Here is a 17,484-nt window from a genome sequence, read left to right on the forward strand (position 1 = left end):
CGCCGCAGGACCACCACACCAGCACCCCACCCCCTGCAGACGGACAACCACCCCGCAAGCGGTCCCTGAGATCCAGGAACAGGACAGAGCAAGATGGCAAGACCCCGCCAGGAAATGAGACCACCCTGATTGTCCCCCCACTGCCTCACTTTTTTACCCTGTCCATACTTGAACTGCCCCAGCTCCTCTTCCTATGCCCAGATGGGCAGTGCACCTGTGAGACTAATAGACTGGACTCTGCCATGGACATTCCTCTGCCATCACCCATCACCATGTAACAACCCCCTCCCAATTCTGAGCACTGCAATAAACACCCTTGAAACACAAAACAATCTGGAGTCAGTCTATGATTTGTTAAAATGTAATAGCAATGACAGTGTGAAAATGCGTTGTGAGATGTAAAAGCAACATACCAATGTCACACATCAAAAGTCCTTGAAGGATGCAAGTAGATGACACACATTGGTAACCACACCTGTGAAACCGTAATGGAAAGAAACAACTCAATTACCAAATAATCCCAAGTAATTACATACAGGATAGAGGAAGACGTGTGACAGTGAATGTAATGTAAAATCTGAAAATGTTCTCACCTGTGTGTCACTGGAAATATTGCTGTATGACTGACTCCCTGTTGCCGTTGTCTTCTTCCTCAGCTTCCTCCTCATCACTGTCCCCAGGCTCCAAAGGCTCCACAGCTGCTGCAACACCGTCATCTGGACCATCCTCCTGCAGAAAAGGCACCTGGCGTCGTAAAGCCAAATTATGAAGCATCGAGCAGGCGATGATGATCTGGCACACCTTCTTCGGTGAGTAGAATAGGGAACCACCTGTCATATGGAGGCACCTGAACCTGGCCTTAAGGAGGCCGAAGGTGCGTTCGATCACCCTCCTAGTCCGCCCATAGGCCTCATTGTACCGTTCCTCTGCCCTGGTCCTGGGATTCCTCACTGGGGTCAGTAGCCAGGAAAGGTTGGGGTAACCAGAGTCCCCTAATTGCCATACACGGTGCCTCTGGAGTTGACCCATCATATCAGGGATGCTGCTATTCCGCAGGATGTAGGCGTCATACACAGAGCCAGGGAACATAGCATTAACCTGGGAGATGTACTGGTCTGCCAAACATACCATCTGTACATTCATCGAATGATAACTCTTCCTGTTTCTGTACACCTGTTCACTCCTGTGGGGGTGGGACCAGAGCTACATGGGTCCCATCAATGGTACCTATGACGTTGGGGATATGTCCAAGGGCATAGAGGTCACCTTTAACTGTAGGCAAATCCTTCACCTCAGGGAAAATGATGTATCTCCTTACGTGTTTCAGCAGGGCAGACAACACTCTGGACAAGACGTTGGAAAACATAGGCTGGGACATCCCTGATGCCATGGCCACTGTTGTCTGAAAAGAGCCACTTGCAAGGAAATGGAGCACTGACAGCACCTGCACGTCAGGGGTAATTCCAGTGGGATGGCGGATTGGTGACATCAGGTCTGGCTCCAACTGGGTACATAGTTCCTGGATTGTGGCACGGTCAAACCTGTAGGTGACGATGACATGTCGCTCTTCCATTGTCAACAGGTCCACCAGCGGTCGGTACACTGGAGGATTCCGCCATCTTCTCCCATGTCCCAGCTGACGGCGCCTACGAAGGACAAGAGCGACGATAAAGTCAATTTTCATCCAGGTATGTACCCATAGTTACACAGAACACGACACCACACACAAAACCCTTCCTGTATGTGTGTTGAGTGTAGGCCTCGCTATGTGTGACGCAGTTGTAAATGAAGCCATGTGGGCCCCTGAAATGGCTGCTGCCTGACCTCTACACTGGGACAATGGGATTGTGGGGTAACTGCGCTGGCGTTGCACACCATCGCGGTAGGTGGTCGTAGACCGCGGCGCAATGCTGCATTGGTTCACATAGGACCCTATGGGTCCCAGGAGCCAATGAACAGGCGCGCCGGCGGTGATGATACGCACCGCCGCGGATGTCACCGCCGCGGACGTCACCGCCATTTTCTATCTGTTCAATCACTAGATAACTGACCTTCGACAGGAGAGGACCTACACTGCAAGTGCTGCTGTGACCTCGGTCTGGAAGCGACGATGGCTGCTGCGTCTGGGGAAAGGGCCCCTGCCTTCACTGCTCAGGAGTTGGAGAAACTGGTAGACGGGGTCCTCCCCCAGTACACTCTACTCTACGGTCCTCCAGACCAACAGGTTAGTACACAGGGAGCACGTTGTATGGGCTAGGCCTGGGTGGAGAGGGCTGGGTCGAAGGGGGCAGAGTTCAGGGAACATTAATGCATGTTAATGAATGGGCCACATGGCTAGAGTAGGGAGGGGGGCTACTCACATCGACGGTGCAGTTGGTAATGACTGCTCTTCTTCCCTTGTGCATGTCATGTAGGTCAGCGCCCACCAGAAGAGAGACATTTGGCGTGCCATCGCCAAGGACGTCCGGACCCTGGTGGCCCACCAGAGACGAGGCACCCACTGCCGTAAAAGATGGGAGGACATTCGCCGCTGCAGCAAGAAGACGGCGGAGGCTCAGCTGGGGATGGCCTCCCAACGTGGGAGGGGTGCCCGTCGCACTATGACCCCCCTGATGTTCCGGATCCTGGCGGTGGCCTACCCGGAGTTGGATGGGCGCTTGAGGGCATCACAGCACACACAAGGGGGTGAGTACAACCTCATTCTGCGGACTTTGCGCGCAGTAGAGGGGTCTGGGTGGGGGAGGAGGGCTGTGGGTGTACCTAGGCCAGCCAGAAATGCGTATACTAGGCCCCTCTGTAATGCAGCCCATGTGGCACTCTACCCCACCTCAGTACAGTGTCAAGTACAGGTATAGTTGCCCCTGTGGCATCAATGTGTGCAGATGTTCACCATAGCAATGTAGGCCATATCCCAGGAATTGCATATGCAGAGGCCAGGAGCACGGCGTAATGCAGGGGGCTGCTGTGTCTGTCTTGTCCGCCAACGGTAGCGGTATGCCATGCACTCAACCTGTTCTTCTTCTGTCTTCCCCCCCCCTTTTTGTGCTCTCCCTGTTCTTTTGTGCATCAGCATCATCAGGCGGAGGTACAGTGGTGCCGGAGCACGAGGGAGCTGCATCCCACATGGCCATGGAGGGCCACACCACGGACTCAGAATGCACCAGTGGGACGGAGGGCGAGGGGAGCTTCACGTCGGCCACCGGATCACCAAGCAGTGACATGGACTCGTCCGCCGATGGGGGCTCCCTTGTGGTGGCGGCACCATCTGTGCGCCCCACTTCTACAGGTACAGCTGCCACTTCCCCTACCAGCATCGCCCTCCCAGCAGCCCCTCAGCGTTCGCCCGTGCCCGCTCACCCAGGAGGGTGGGCATCACCTTCGCCCCAGGCACCTCAGGCCCTGCCCCATTCACCCCTGCTGCCCTCAGTGAGGAGGCCATTGACCTCCTCAGGTCACTCACTGTTGGGCAGTCTACCATTGTGAATGCCATCCAGGGTGTAGAACGAGAGTTGCAACACTGTAATGCATTCCTGGAGGGCATTCATTCTGGTCAGGCAGTCCTTCAGCGATCCCTGCAATCTCTGGCCTCAGCACTGATGGCAGCCATTGTCCCTGTGTCTAGCCTCCCTACTCCAACCTCCTCCACCCAGACCCAATCCCCTGTACCCCAGCCCATCCCAAGCACATCTACAGACCAGCATGCACACAAGTCAGCACACACAAGTAGCTCAAGCAAACATAGGCACCACACAACCCACAGGCACTCACGCAAGCATCACACACATACATACACAGCAACATCCACTGCCTCCACTGTGTCCCCCTCCTCCTCTTCTCCCTCCTCCCTCCCAGTCTCGTCTACACACACACCTGCATGCACCACATCTACAGGCACCAGGAATCACACCAGGACACCCAGCACCACAAGTCGCTCACCTGCACTCACCACCTCCACTGCCATTTACATGTCCCCTGTGTCCTCTCCCAGTGTGTCTGTGACGCCCCCTCCCAAAGTACACAAACGCGGGCACCCACACACCCAATATCCATCCACCTCACAACAGCCTCCAGTACCTGCACCTGCACCCAAAACACCTAAAGTGACTCCTCCTACAACCACCTCCTCTTCCTCCACTCCCAGACCCCCTCCAACTACCCATCCCAGTGTTCGTCAGAAACTCTCCCTGTGTAAAGTTGACCTTTATGCCCCCACCCCCCTCCCCTCCAATTCATCAGTCCCGTCGTAGCGCCTCAGCCAAAAAGCCTCCAATACCAGTGGTGCCTGTTCAAGGTATGTGGAGTGCACCGGCCACCAGGGCAGGCAGTATGACCCGGAGCCAAGGCACTGGCAGCCCACCCCCTGTTAAGGCTCTGAAATTGGAAAGTGGACGACAGGACCGTGTGAAGACTCCTGGTGGGAAAACAACTCACAGGGGTCCCAAGGGGATTGGAGAGTCAGCTGTGACTCCACCAAAGGTGGGGAAGGTCCAGAGGAAGTCTGCCCAGCCTGTTGTGAGTCTCACGGCGGCATAATTCCCGGCGGTCGAGATGCCACCGCCAGCACCGTCGTCACTGGTCAGGAGACCACCGCCCAAGTCATTGCCCAGGAGGGCCCAAGTATCGTCACTGGTCAGGAGACCACCGCCACCACTGGAGTCAGTGCCCAGGAGGGCCCAAGTATCGTCACTGGTCAGGAGACCACCGCCCAAGTCATTGGCTAGGAGGGCCCAAGTATCGTCACTGGTCAGGAGACCACCGCCGGAGTCAGTGCCCAGGAGGGCCCAAGTATCGTCACTGGTCAGGAGTCCAACGCCGGAGTCAGTGCCCAGGAGGGCCCAAGTATCGTCACTGGTCAGGAGACCACGCCACCGCCGGAGTCAGTGCCCAGGAGGGCCCAAGTATCATCACTGGTCAGGAGACCACCGCCCAAGTCATTGCCCAGGAGGGCCAAAGTATCGTCACTGGTCAGGAAACCACCGCCGGAGTCAGTGCCCAGGAGGGCCCAAGTATCGTCACTGGTCAGGAGACCACCGCCCAAGTCATTGCCCAGGAGGGCCCAAGTATCGTCACTGGTCAGGAGACCACCGCCGGAGTCAGTGCCCAGGAGGGCCCAAGTATCGTCACTGGTCAGGAGACCACCGCCGGAGTCAGTGCCCAGGAGGGCCCAAGTATCGTCACTGGTCAGGAGACCACCGCCGGAGTCATTGCCCAGGAGGGCCCAAGTATCGTCACTGGTCAGGAGACAACCGCCGGAGTCAGTGCCCAGGAGGGACCCGGCTGCCACAGCCCCGGTGCGCTATGAGGGAACGTCATGCCACACACCAATGCCCAGTCTGGGTATCGTCATGCCACACACCAATGCCCAGTCTAGGGATCGTCATGCCACACACCAATGCCCGTTCCAGAGACCGCCATGGCAAAGCACCGCTGAACAGTCCAGAACCGCCATGGCAAAGCACTGCTGAACAGTCCAGAGACCGCCATGGCAAAGCACCGCTGAACAGGGCAAGAACCGCCATGGCACAGCAGCGCTGAACAGGGCAAGCACCGCCATGGCAAAGCACCGCTGAACAGGGCAAGCACCGCCATGGCAAAGCACCGCTGAACAGTCCAGAGACCGCCATGGCAAAGCACCGCTGAACAGGGCAAGCACCGCCATGGCACAGCACCGCTGAACAGGGCAAGCACCGCCATGGCAAAGCACCGCTGAACAGGGCAAGCACCGCCATGGCAAAGCACCGCTGAACAGTCCAGAGACCGCCATGGCAAAGCACCGCTGAACAGTCCAGAGACCGCCATGGCAAAGCACTGCTGAACAGGGCAAGCACCGCCATGGCAAAGCACCGCTGAACAGGGCAAGCACCGCCATGGCACAGCACCGCTGAACAGGGCAAGCACGCCATGGCAAAGCACCGCTGAACAGTCCAGAGACCGCCATGGCAAAGCACCGCTGAACAGTCCAGAGACCGCCATGGCAAAGCACCGCTGAACAGGGCAAGCACCGCCATGGCGTAGCACCGCTGAACAGGGCAAGCACCGCCATGGCAAAGCACCGCTGAACAGGGCATGCACCGGGGAAGAATGTAAAGACCGCCACATCAAGCATCCTTATCCCATGTGCATCTAGGACAGTGATGGGACAGGAACTTTCACGGGGAGACTGATCCAGTCTGGCCACCAGTCCCCCTCCAGAGCCACTGGCGGATGTTATCTACTTTAGAGACTGTGGCTTTGCAATCCCCAGGATATGGCAGTGGGCAACCCACCCACTGTAGAGACTTGAGAGACTGTGCCTTTGCACTCCCCAGGATATGGCAGTGGGCAACCTACCCAGTGTAGAGACTTGAGAGACTGTGGCTTTGCACTCCCCAGGCTACATCAATGGGCATGGAGCCCCGTCGTGGATCTGGCTTTGCAGTCGTCCGGCTGAGGTGCCCCCACTTCCCTTCCCCCTGAGGTGCCTGTAGTATTTCTATCTGATGCCCCGGCAGTGTTCTCTCCGATTGAGGACAGGTATCTTTTGTGGGCCTCGCCCATGCTTTTTTGGACTAGTGGTGCACGGACATTGCTATGTGCATATCTGCACTACTCCTCATAATGTATATATTTCTGGCTGATTTTCTTATATATCTGTATATTTTTGACAGACATGTATATTGATACATTACAATGTTTGAACAGATTTCGCTTTGTCTTTGCATTCTTCCGGTGGGATTGTGGGTTGTTACTGTGATTTTTTTGGATGCATTGGTGTGTATGTTGTAATATGTGAGGGTGGGGGTGGGGGTGTGTGTGTTTCGTGGGTGTCCCCCTAACTTTTGCCTCCCCCATGTCGTAGGTGCTGTACTCACGTTGTCTTCGTCCGCGCCGCTGTTGGTCTTCGTAGATGAGTAGGAATACAAGGGCCGGAAGAATGTGTAATTCGGGCTCCATGGAGTCCTCGTTCCTCGTGGGATGTGTTGAGGTGAGCGTTTTCCCATTGCAGTAACTGTTTCCGCCGTGTTTTTATCCACGGTGAATCTGCCCCGGAAAAGGTGGCGGATTGGCTGGTTGTGATACTATGGGCGGTACATTGTCTTCCGCCTGTCTGTTGGCGGTGACCGCAGCGCTGCCTGTTTGTACCGCCGTGGCGGGCGATGTGTTAAAGTGGCTGTCTTTGTTGGCGGTTTCCGCCAGGGTCATAATTCCCTTTTTTCCGTCCGCCGGCCTGTTTGCGGTATTGCCGCACCTTTAACACCATCCGCCAGGGTTGTAATGACCCCCTTTGTGTTTCCTGCCGGAAGCGTGAGATTTCCCACTCTGCACCCGACGCCCCTGGCTCGACCTGCAGAAAACAAACACCTCAGGGAGGACTCCCCGGTGACTGCAAACCCGTGAGCAACCAGAGATGACCCCTCTGAGCCTCCACAGCGACGCCTGCAGAGAGAATCCAGAGGCTCCCCGGGACCGCGACTGCATGTAACAAGGGACCCGACGCCTGGAACCAACACTGCACTCGCAGCCCTCAGGACCTGAAGGAACCGAACTTCAGTGCAGGAGCGACCCCCAGGCGACCTTCTGCCTAGCCCAGGTGGTGGCTACCCCGAGGAGCCCCCCCCTGTGCCTGCCTGCATCGTTGAAGTGACCCCCGGGTCCCTCTATTGTTTTCAATCTAAAACCCGACGCCTGTTTGCAGACTGCACCCGGCCGCCCCTGTGCCGCTGTCAGTGTACTTTCTGTGCCTGCCTGTGTCCCCCCCCGGTGCTCTTCAAAACCCCCCTGGTCTGCCCTCCGAGGACACAAGTACTTACCTGCTGGCAGACTGGAACCGGAGCACCCATGTTCCCCATAGGCAACTATGGGGGTTATTCCAACTTTGGAGGAAGTGGTAATCCGTCCCAAAAGTGACGGTAAAGTGACGGATATACCACCAGCCGTATTACGAGTCCATTATATCCTATGGAACTCGTAATACGGCTGGTGGTAAATCCGTCACATTTGGGACGGATTACCACCTCCTCCAAAGTTGGAATAACCCCCTATGTGTTTTGGGCACCTCTTTGACCTCTGCACCTGACCGGCCCTGAGCTGCTGGTGTGGTTGCCTTGAACCCCCAACGGTGGGCTGCCTATGCCCCAAACCCGAGACTTGTAAGTGTTTTACTTACCTTCAAAACTAACCTTTACTTACCTCCCCCAGGAACTGTTGATTTTTACACTGTGTCCACTTTGAAAATAGCTTATTGCCATTTTTACAAAGACTGTATGTGATATTGCTTTTATTCAAAGTTCCTAGAATATCTAAGTGAGGTACCTTACATTTAAAGTATTACTTGTAAATCTTGAACCTGTGGTTCTTAAAATAATCTAAGAAAATATATTTTTCAATATAAAAACCTATTGGCCTGGAGTAAGCCTTTGAATGTGTGTTCCTCATTTATTGCCTGTGTGTGTACAACAAATGCTTAACACTACCCTCTGATAAGCCTACTGCTCGACCACACAACCACAAAATAGAGCATTAGAATTATCTACTTTTGCCACTATCTTACCTCTAAGGGGAACCTTTGGACTCTGTGCACACTATTCCTTACTTTGAAATAGTATATACGGAGCCAACTTCCTACATTGGTGGATCAGCGGTGGGGTCTAAGACTTTGCATTTGCTGGACTACTCAGCCAATACCTGATCACACGACTAAATTCCAAAAATTGTAATTAGAAACTAATTTTTGCAATTTGAGTTATTTTTCTAAATTTTTAAAAGTCCTGCTAGGGCCTTGTGTAAGTCCCTGTTAGCATTTCTTTGAGAGTTTTAAAGTTTTGTAAAAGTTTGGATTAAGTTCTAGAGATAGTTTTAGATTCTTAAAAAGTATCCCAACTTTTAGAGAAATAATGTCTAGTACAGATGAGATGGTGGTGGAACTTAACCTCACCCCTTACCTGCATCTTAGGATGTCAGAGTTAAGGACTCCGTAAAATAAAAAATATAAAAACTGGATCAACCCCTACCAAAGTACAGCTCCAGGAGCTTTTGGCAGAGTTTGCTAGAGACCACCCCTCTGAAGACAACCTTACAGAGGAGGAAACTAGTGACCTGGAGGAGAATTTCCCCCTCCTGTCCTAGTTAGGGAGCCAAGGGTCCCTCAAACCCTGACTCTACAAGTGATAGTCAGAGATGCTGCTTCTCCCACAGGGGAGTCCAGCAACTCTGGACGCATTGAGGGCAGCCTCAATGGAGATGACCTCCTGTTAGCCAGGATGGCCAAAAGATTGGCTTTGGAGAGACAGCTCCTAGCAATAGAAAGGGAAAGACAAGAGATGGGTTTAGCTCCCATCAATGGCGGCAGCAACTTAAATAGGGTCAGAGAGAATATTGACATGCTTAAAATCCCCAAAGGGATTGTAACAAAATATGAAGGTGGTGATGACATCACCAAGTGGTTCACAGCTTTTGAGAGGGATTGTGCAACCAGAAAAGTAAACAGATCTCACTGGGGTGCTCTCCTTTGGGAAATGTTCACTGGAAAGTGTAGGGATAGACTCCTCACACTCTCTGGAAAAGATGCAGAATCGTATGACCTCATGAAGGCTACCCTGATTGAGGGCTTTAGATTTGCAACTGAGGAGTACAGGATTATGTTCAGGGGGGCTCAAAAATCCTCGAGCCAGACCTGGGTTGATTTTGTTGACCTCTCAGTCAAAACACTGGATGGTTGGATTAATGGCAGTGGTGTAAATGATTATGAAGGGCTGTATAATTTGTTTATGAAGGAACACCTTTTAAGTAATTGTTTCAATGATAAACTGCATCAGCATCTGGTAGACCTAGGTCCAATTTCTCCCCAAGAATTGGGAAAGAAGGTAGACCACTGGGTCAAGACAAAGGGTGACCAAGACTTCCACAGGGGGTGACTAAAAGAAAGGGGTCACAAAGCCTCCCCAGGGGAAGAGTGTTGAGACATCCAAGGGAAAAAGTAAAGAGTCTTCTACAGGGCCCCAACAACCTGCACAGGAGGGTGGGTCCAAAGCATCTTCACAATCTTTGATCCCAAAAAGGCCTGGTGTCGCAGCTGTAGTCAGCATGGACATCAAACTGGAGACAAGGCCTGTCCCAAGAAAGGTTCCACTTCAACTACTACTCCAGTTGGCACTGGAAAAGCCAGTCTCCAGGTGGGATCAACAGTGTGCCCAGAGCAAATCAGGGTTCACACTGAAGCTACATTAGTCTCTGAGGGTGGGGTGGACTTATACACATGAGCTGCCTGGCCGCCTAACATGCAAAAATACAGACAGCAGCTCTTTATTATTGGGACTAGAGTAGAGGCCCTGAGGGATACAGGTGCCAGTGTCACTATGGTGACAGACAAACTGGTTTCCCCAGGACAATACCTGACTGGACAAACTTATCCAGTCACCAATGCTGACAATCAGACTAAAGTACATCCCATGGCTATGGTAACTTTAGAATGGGGAGGGGTCAGTGGCCTGAAACAGGTAGTAGTCTCTTCTGCTATACCAGTTAAATGTCTGCTTGGAAATGATCTGGAGTCCTCAGCATGGGCTGAGGTAGAACTCAAAACCCATGCAGCCATGCTGGGTATCCCTGAACTGGTGTGTGTCAAAACTAGGGCACAGTGCAGAGCTCAGGATGAAAAAGAGGTGTTGGAGTCTGGAATAATGGCCCAACCCTCCAAGAGAAAAGGAAGGAAGACTGGGGAACCAGCTTCAGCACAGAAAAAGAAACAGAACCTCTCTTCTCAGGAAGAAGTTCTATCCCCTGAGGGAACTAAGCCTATAGAGTTAGAACCTCATCAGGTTGAGCTCTTGGGCCCAGGGGGACCCTCAAGGGAACAGCTGTGCGAGGGGCAAGAAACTTGTCCCTCTCCTGAAGGCCTAAGGCAGCAAGCTGCTGACCAAGAAAAAGGAAATGTCAGTGGAACACACAGGGTCTGTTGGGAAGATGGACTCCTTTACACTGAGGCAAGAGATCCCAAACCTGGATATAGTGGGTCCACTTGAACCTCCCACAACATCAGGGAATCGGTATATCCTCGTAGTAGTGGATCATGCTACTAGGTACCCTGAAACAATTCCCCTTAGGTCCACTACTGCCCCTGCAGTAGCCAAAGCACTCATTGGTATTTTTACCAGAGAGGGATTTCCTAAGGAGGTGGTTTCTGACAGAGGTACCAACTTCATGTCAGCTTACCTAAAACACATGTGGAATGAGTGTGGGGTGACTTACAAATTCACCACACCATACCATCCACAAACCAATGTGTTGTGGCTACCTAAGAATGTTGGGCACAGTCTAGAATCTCTGCCACACAGATTCTAAGTGAGATGACTTGAGCTTGGAATCTGAAGGAGAGAGACTGGACGGTTGAAAGGATGGGAGCATACGCTGCTGTTGGGTTGGTGGTTTCCCAATAAAGCTCTTCTTACAATATTTCCGTGTCTGAGCTTAACACTGGCGACGAGGTTACCACCAACCCAGAACCAACGGATTTCCTTACTGGCGTTCTCCTTCAGATTCATCACTTGTTTCCGGGAGCACAGCTGTGCTTTTCCTACCTGTTTGAAGTTGAAGATACTGGTTCTTCCCGGCTCTCCTTGTTGCGTGCGAAGACTTCGACGAAGACATCGACATCGACAGCAGCGTGGGCGCCGTCGGCAACCTCCACTGGAGTGGAGGTGAAGTGCTAGACGTCTCCAGGTGATGCGGTTTCAGGAAACTGTTTCTGTTCCTTTTCCGGAAACTGTTTTTATTCCTTTTCTGTTTCCGATTTTGGGCCGGCTTCAGTTTTCTGATACCGGCGCGAGCCTTTCAACGGCTCCGCCGCGCGGAAAGCTGCACGCGCGCTAGAATGTGGTGTTGCGTGCAGGAGCCTTAGCAACGTGGCCCTAGCAACGCGAGCGTGTAGTTGTGGCGCAGCCGTAGCAACGCTGCCCTAGCAACGCGCTCGCGTGTTCCTTCAACTGTGCTGGAGCGGAGGAATCAGCAACGCTCAATCAGCTCAATCAGCAACGCCACGCGCAATGAACGCGCATCCATAGAAACAATGTTTGACATTACTCTAATGGTTAATTAATTGCAAACTCCTTACTTTCTGTTTTTGCCTCATCTCATGTACACGGTGTTAACGATTTTCTACGAGACTTCTTTCTACATTGAAATTTAGCAAGACTTGCATTCCCATTTCTACAGCTGTACCTTACAGCCTATCACAATTCCAATTCTCCAACAAGTTTGCATTACTTTATTGTATACATGTTATGGCTACTCCTACAATGTTTCAACCACCTCCCTTTTTATCAGTTAAAGGCGACCCGATTCTTCTGAGGAAACGCTGGAAGAATCTTTTTGATTCCTACTTAATAGCGATTGGGGGGGGGAGTTCTCTCCAGCCAGAAAACAAGCAGTCTTATTGCACAGTTTAGGAATTGAAGGCAGGAATATCTACGATAGTCTTGAGACCTTATCTATTGGTGGGGTGGAAGGAGAACCCAGAGACTGCTATGAAATGTCTGTAGCCATTTTAGGAGCACACTTTGAATCCAAACTCAATGTGGTTCTCGAAAGACACAAGTTTTTTGCACGATCCCAATGGAAATCTGAGAGTTTAGCAAATTACGTTGCTGTTTTACGCACGTTGGCACGCACGTGTGATTTTGGCGATATCACAGACTCCCTGATCCGTGACCAACTAGTCCGTTGTACAAACCACAAGAGGGTTCAGGAAAAATTGTTGACGAAAAACCCTGATTTGAGAGAGGCCATTGCAATTGTTGAAGGGATGGAGAGCACCAACAGTTGGATTAAGGAGATGAATGACCATGGAGAGGACAATTTGTGTATGGTTCAAGCACCACAACTTCGGGAGGAAGTCTTGAGGGTTAGCAGTGAGAGTAAGACTCCAGGAACTATCCAGGAGAAGAAGAAGGAACCCAGACTTCAACGTTGCTATCGCTATGGCAATTCGGGGCACACGGCGAACAGTCCAAATTGTTTTGCATGCAATTCCCAGTGCAGGAAGTGTGGGAAAAAGGGGCACTATGCCAGGGTCTTCAAAAGTGACAAATGAAACATAGATTCTGTCACTGAGAATGTCAACAAAATGATCTTATGTATTGAATCAGATGTTAACAACATTGAAAACGATGCTGGAATGGTAGATGTTGGGCCTGTAGTCATGCCTGAGTGTGCTATTCAGCTTGATGGGAAAACTGTTACGGTGTTGGCAGACTCAGGTTCTCCATATATCATGGTGGAAGACAAGAATTGGCGAGCAATCTTTGGGGAGGATTTTCAATTCTTAACGGAACCTGATATCCACCCTGTCAGTTATGGGGGATCCAAAATAGAAGTGATTGGGTATAAGATCATGCGCATTCAATTCCAGAGTAAGGCCACTATGGGTAAAGTTTATGTAGCAAAACGAGGAAAAATTTACTAGGTTGGCGTCACCAACGAAATATGGGAATTAAGTTGGACCCTAATGCCAAGTGCCAGGTTATGGTGGTGAATGATAGTAATGTGGATCTCGAAGTTCTGAAGGAGTTCCCTACTATGTTCAGAGAGGAATTAGGGTGCTTGTCCAATTTTAAGCACAGAATTGTTCTGAAGAAGAATGCTGTTCCTTCTGTGCATAAAGTGAGGAGAGTTCCTAAATTGATGTTAGAACCCCTCAAGGCGGAGCTGAACAAGCTTTTGGATGCTGGTGTGATTGAGGAGATAGAGTCCTGTGAATGGCTTGCTCCCATTGTTCTAGCGCCAAAAGACAATGGGAGACAAATTCGCATGTGTGTGGACCTTAGAGACCTTAATAGGCATATTTGGGTTGATCGCCAACCCCTGCCCAATATTGCTGAGGAATTGTCAGGTCTGGGTGGTTCAAAAGTATTTAGTGTACTAGACTTGTCTTCAGCTTACCATCAAGTTGTTTTACACCCAGATTCCAGACACCTCACATCATTTGTGACATTGTTAGGGGCCTATCAATTTCTCAGGATGCCCTTTGGATTGGCCTCTGCAGCCGCCTGTTTCCAACGCATTATGAGGAATGTTTTGGAAGGGTTTTGGAGTCTTATTCTTCCAAGACGATATTTTGGCTCATGGCAGTACTTTAGAGGAGCATGACAGAATCCTTAGGGAAGTGTTGTGTAGGTTGGCTCATTCGGGCCTTACTGTAAAGAAGGAAAAGTGCAAGTTTAGAGTTTCTTCTGTAACTTATCTAGGTCATATTATTTCGAGTGAGGGGATTAGACCCAAGTTTGAATTGGTTGATTCCATTGTTCACTTGCCTGAACCCAAGGACAAAGAGGATGTGAGATCCTTTTTAGGGCTGGCAGAGTATTCTAAATTTGTTGCCAACTTTTCGAGTGCGACCCAACCCTTGAGATCTCTCTTAAAGAAGGGAAGTGAATTTGTCTGGACTAGTGACTGTGCAGCTGCTTTCGCCTTCGTGAAGGACTGCATTAAGAGGATGCCCACTTTAGGCCATTTTGACACGCACGCTAAAACCTTTTTGTACACGGATGCCAGTGTCAAAGGACTGGGGGCAGTGCTAATCCAAAGAGTGGATCAAGAAGAGAAAGTAATTGCCTTTGCATCCCGTTCTCTGAAGGTGGCTGAACAACAGTATTCTGTTATTGAAAGGGAGACTCTTGCATGCTCGTGGGCAGTCAAGCATTTCAGGTTCTATTTGTGGGGATTACCCTTTGTTGTCAGAACTGACCATAGGTCCCTCGTCCAAATTTTCTCTTCCATGAAAAGTGAAGGTTTGACCCCCAGGATAAAGAGATGGTTTGAAGGATTAATGGAGTATAATTTTTCTGTTGAGTATGTACCCACGCCAAAGAATACGGTGGCAGATTTCCTGTCCAGAAGTTCAATTGATAGTAATGACGAGCTTGATGACGAGTGTGTGATTAACTGGGTGAGAGAGATGGCTATAAATGAAGACTAGTGGAAGTCAGCTGCTGATCAAGATTCGGACAGAAGCTTGCTGGGTTCATTGTGAGAGGGTGGCCGGAGTATAAGGACATTTCTGAATCCTTAAGTAGTTACTGGAATATTAGGGATGAACTGTCATTAAGTGGGTGTGAAGTATTAAGGGGTACCAAATGCATGCCTCCTGTTGGTTTGAGAAGTAAGATCATCAATTTGGCTCATGAGGGTCATTTGGGCAGGAACCTGACCAAATCAAGGTTGAGAACGGTATATTGGTGGCCAGGGTTGGATCGCGAAGTTGAAGCAGTGGTTAAAGATTGTGTGACATGTGCATGTAATGATAAAAGCAAAGTAGTGTTGAAACCTCCGCTTTCCCCAGTTGCGGTACCTGAGAGACCCTGGGTGAAGTTAGGACTAGATTTTATGGGTCCTTTCCATCTTCTCCCTGCTAATGAACAGTATGTCATACTCATGGTAGACTATGCTTCGAAGTGAGTAGTGACCAAGTGTGTTAACTCTATAGACACTAGGACTGTGATTGAGTTTTTGATGGAAGAATTCTCTCGGGAGGGTGTACCCAGCCATCTGGTTACTGATAACGGTGTGCAGTTGACATCCTTGGAGATGAAGTCCTTCTTAGACTCTTTGGCTATTGTACATTTGAGAACAGCCTTGTACTTACCCCAGGCCAATGGTCTTGCGGAAAGTATGAACAGGATGGTGAAGTCTTGTGTCCAGGAGGCAAGTGAAACTCGGGTTTCTCTAGGAAATCTCCTGAGAGACCAGTGGTGGGCATATCGTAGTACTCCCAATAGTGTTACAGGGATCGCCCCTTTTGAGTACATGAGGGGAAGGTTGGGCTGCACCAACATGTTTCCAGCATGGTTTAGAGATAAGATGGGATCATGTGTTCTGGTCCAGGAGAAACTGGACAAGGAGAAACTTGGTAAGGCATCTATGCGTAGGAACAGTTATCAACAAAAGTACAAACTGCGGTATGATTCTGTGGGGGTGCGATCAGGGCTACAGAGAACACGGACTACAATTTCAAAACCTTTGACAGGGGTTTTACGTGATTTATTTGAGTTATAGGAGAGGTGGAACAAATATTATAATGGTAGCTCTTCTTTTCTTTCCTTTGTTTCTCTTCTGCGTGGTCTTTTGGGCCGGTAAAGTCTTTAATGGTTTTCTTTACTTTCTCTCAGGTGGCGAGCTCTGGGTGTCCCCTTCTTGGTATCGAGGTTTCCTCGGAAGAACAAAGAGGACACAGCAGGTAAGTGGGACGGTATTTTCTTCTCTTAATTTTGGGGTTTAGTGCGGGGAGGGGAGGAGGTGTGAGGGGAATAGGAAGTGAACAATCAATAAAACAATTAATACGGGTGGTGTTTTAGTGGGGGAGTTAGAAGTTTGTGAGGGTAGGCTGTTCTGAGCTCTATTTAGGTTAAAGGTCGAGTGGGTGGGTGTCCTGGTAGTTCCCCAGTCCCTGTCTTCCCCCCTTTTACCTCTCCCCCCCTCTCTGCCTCCCCTTCCCCCTCCTTATTGTGACTGCCCTTGAAGAGGGCACGTACCTTGTATAGCCACGACCCTCCTGGGCTGTGGCAGGCTGTCTCATTTCCTCTTGGTCGTTCCGGCACGGCTGTCTCCTCCCGGTCGGGGTTTTTCCTCGTCTTCTTTTCTCCTCGCGATGTGGACCCGTTGCGTCTCTCCTGCTCCGTCTTCTGTTCGCCGCCTTCGATCGCGGCGTCTTCCATTTTTAGATGTTCGGCAACCCGGAAGTCCGGGGCCGATTGCCGTCTCCGCCCCCACGCGTCTTCTTGACTGGAGGAGGCGTCTGGTGAACGCCATCGTCGTGAAACGGTAGGCGAGGCGAGCGACGCCCGCCTCCACACCCCTTCCCATGAACGGGACTGGTATAGGACTGTGGAGTCCGGGCAGCGGGAGAGAAAGTCAGCGGGACATTGACGTGACCCAGGAATGTGACGGACCTGAAAGGTAAAGGGTTGCAATTCAAGGAACCAGCGCAACACTCGGGAATTGGTATCCTAATGGGATGACAACCATGTCAAGGGTGCATGATCAGTGTAAAGGATGAAAGGACGACCCAGGAGATAGTATTGTAAACACTCAATCGCCCACTTTATGGCAAGACATTCCTTCTCGATGGTAGGATAGTTTGTTTCCCTAGGTAACAACTTCCTACTGATATATACAATAGGGTGATCATGCCCCTGGTCGTCCGGCTGTGCTAATACGGCCCCCAACCCAACATTGGAAGCGTCGGCAAAAAGATGAAAAGGTCTGGAAAAATCGGGACATCTTAACACGGGTTCCGTAGACAGGGCTTCTTTGAGCCAGTGAAATCCCTGGAGTTGTAAGGGGGAAAAAGGAGGAAGGGTGTTTGAGTATTGCTTCCTCAATAGGTCAGTAAGGGGGGGCCGTAATGGTCGAGTACTGTGGTATAAACCGTCGGTAGTACCCTACCAACCCCAAAAATGAACGGAGTTCCTTCTTAGTTTTGGGAAGTGGTATCTGTCTAATGGTGTCTACCTT

Source organism: Pleurodeles waltl, chromosome 5 (assembly GCF_031143425.1).
Source record: "Pleurodeles waltl isolate 20211129_DDA chromosome 5, aPleWal1.hap1.20221129, whole genome shotgun sequence".
Taxonomy (NCBI): Eukaryota; Metazoa; Chordata; class Amphibia; order Caudata; family Salamandridae; genus Pleurodeles; species Pleurodeles waltl.